The 2,897-nt window shown below is 50.6% G+C and overlaps 1 long non-coding RNA gene across 1 annotated transcript; it reads right to left on the bottom strand.

The window, feature by feature from the left end:
• Window positions 1–101: 101 nt before the first annotated feature.
• Window positions 102–2,888, bottom strand: LOC116217038. Its single transcript, XR_004160909.1, has 3 exons — window positions 2,786–2,888; window positions 2,212–2,319; window positions 102–320 (listed from the first exon to the last, which is right to left on the bottom strand). It is a non-coding gene; the product is annotated as an uncharacterized LOC116217038 (long non-coding RNA).
• Between the last annotated feature and the right edge of the window lie 9 nt (window positions 2,889–2,897).

Raw genomic sequence — 2,897 nt, 5'->3', positions numbered from 1 at the left:
AAAAAAAGGAAAACACTACAGCGAAAGCCAGAGACAAGGAGAATGCAGAAAGAAAAAACAGGCAGCCTTCCGGGCACCACAAAGTGCAATTCAGAGCTCTGGGAGCACCATGTTGTGCCAGGCTGTGGAATGGGTAAACACTGGCTGTGCACTGGCTGTGCATTGCGCTTACCTGCTGGACAGACAATTACCAGTCAGCAAAGTGAGCTTCCGGGGCATTCCAGAAAATGCAGATTCCGGCTCCTTGCTGTCCCCATGAAAATCCACACATCTCCATGCAGTCGTTACGACACTCGAGAGCACTGCACCTCTGCTGCCACCTGTTGGACACAACGCAGTAATGAAGGCACTGCCCTGCATATGTACCTCTTACACAAAGCTGCGCTCCTTTCTCAGAGCAACGTGGCTGCACTCTGTGCACGATGCTGCTTACCACCAGAGAAGGCTCAGGTACCCAACAACATTTTTGCTTCCATCTTCTTTGGTAACTGCTGATTATACACTGCCCTCACCTTTGGTTTGGTAGGTGGGGATTGAGGAAGCAATGCCAGTCCCCCAGACGCCTGCCCATCCCACTCTTTGATGGGAGATCAGGTTCTAGACCACCTGAGGACCCGAACATTTGGGTCCTGACAAGATGACTCCCACAATTCCAAGACAATTCACCACTGCAGTCACTGAGCCACTCTCAGTGGTATTTCACAACTCGAGGCAGTCAGGTGAAGTCCCTGATAACTAGTAAAAAGGTCACAGCACACCTGTTATTAAGGATAATAAGTGTGACCCTGGGAACTACCACCATGTCAGTCTCACCTCTGTGCTGGGAGCAATCACGGAGCAGATCCTCCTGGAAGTGACTCTAAAGCTCATGTTCCAGTGAGTCAGCACCCTCTGTACGAAAAGCTTCCTCCTAATAACAAACCTAAACAACCCCTGTCACCGTTTAAAACCATTCCCCTTGTTGTATCGCTATCCACCCTCAGAAACAGCCATCCTCCCTACTGCTTATGTGCTCCCTTTGAGTATTGGAAGGCTGTGATGAGGTCTCTCCAAAGCTTTCTCTTCTCCAAGAAAAACAATCCCACTTCCCTCAAACTTTCTTCATAGGAGAAGTGCTCCAGCACTCTGATCATCTTAGTGGCCCTTTCCTGGACCTGCTCCAAAAGCTCCACATCCTTCCTGTGCTGGGGCCCCAGGCCTGGACGCAGTGCTGCAGATGGGGCCTTACAAGAGCTGAGCAGAGGGGGACGATCACCTCCCTCTCCCTGCTGGCCACTCCTCTTTTAATGCAGCCCAGAACACAGTTGGCCTTCCAGGCTGCAAGCACACACTGCTGGCTCATGTCTGGCTTCTCATCCACCAGGATCCCCGAGTCCTTCTCTACAGGGCTGCTCTCAAGGGGGTTCTACACCCAGTTCATACAAACATCTGGGATTGCCCCTTCATCAGTGACATGAACAGAAGGGTTGAGTGCACCCTAATGACACTGAGCTGTGGGGTGCAGTGACACAACAGAGGGAGGGACCTCCCACCATCCAGAGGGACATCAATGCGCTGAGGAGTGGGCACAAATCCAAGTGCAGGGTCAGCAGCTGGGATGAGGGAACGCCCACCACCAAAACATGCTGGGGGATGTAAGGACTGAGCGCAGTCCTGCCCCATAGGGCCTAGGGTACTGGTGGGTGGGAGCTGGACACGAGCCAGCAATGGGCCCTTCCAGCCCAGAAAACCAAATATATCTTGAGCTGCATCCAAAGATTGGTGGTCAACAGGCAAAGGGAGGCGGTCCCCCCCCCTCCGCTCTGCGCTGGTCAGGCCTCACCTGCAGTGCTGCACCCAGACATGGGGTCCTCAGTGCAGGGACACATGGAGCAGTGGGAGCACATCTAGAGTACAGCCACAAACATGAACCGAAGGATGGAACACCTCTGCTATAAGAAGGGAGAGCTGGGCTGTTCAGCCTGGAAAAGTGAAGGCTCCAAGGTGACCTGGTAACAGCCTTTCAATAGCTAAAGGAAAGAACAAGGGAAAATTGAGGTTAAATCTAAAGAAAATGTCTTCCACAGTGAGGGTGGCGAGGCAGTGGAACAGGTTGCCAGAGACGTGGTGGATGCGCTGCCTCTTTCAAGGCAAGGCTGGGTCAGACTCTGAGCAACCTGATCCAGCTGTGGATGTTCACTGTGGGGGAGTCAGACCGCATCGCAAACCTACCTGCATACAAGCAGTGCACCAACATGGAGCTCATAGTGTTCGTTACCTGCCGCACAGATCTCACACCGCTGATTGGAGGAGCACAGGTAATCCTTAAACCCCATCATGCTGCAAAATGAAATCAGAAGAGACACAGAACATAACTGAAAACAGTACAAAGATGCACAGAATGCCCTTAAAAAACACTGCATGGATGAAATTAACACAAAGCACTATTAATTACAGCCATGAAGTGGGAAAACATAGAAATAGAAAAAAAATATTTGAAGCCCAGATGGGAGATTATGAGCTGAGAACCACTGAAAAGGAAACAACACACATAGCTAAAACAGCTGCTCTAACCCAGCTTGAGATCCCCCAGAAAAGCAGAGCTCACAGCTCTGAAATAAAGCAGGAATCTCTCAACCCATTCTAAGGGTTCACCCCACACCCCAAAGGAAGCCATTTTGAGGTTCAGATGCTGTTCTTACAGCTACCAGCCCTTCAATGGAATTGGGATCCCCTAAAAAGAGGAGATCAGAGCCCTGAAATAAAAAAATAAACCACTTACCCCATTCGAAGGACCAACACTCACCTACACTCTGAAGTGAAGGAAGCAGCTTCCAGGTACAAACAGCTACCACCCCCTAAGAACAGACAGGATTCCCTGCCAAAAAAGAGAAAGCAGCTCCACAATAGAGAAAAAA

Source organism: Meleagris gallopavo, chromosome 11 (assembly GCF_000146605.3).
Source record: "Meleagris gallopavo isolate NT-WF06-2002-E0010 breed Aviagen turkey brand Nicholas breeding stock chromosome 11, Turkey_5.1, whole genome shotgun sequence".
Taxonomy (NCBI): domain Eukaryota; kingdom Metazoa; phylum Chordata; class Aves; order Galliformes; family Phasianidae; genus Meleagris; species Meleagris gallopavo.
The sequence above is the reverse complement of the archived record's forward strand: the minus strand, read 5'-3'. Positions and strand labels throughout refer to the sequence as shown.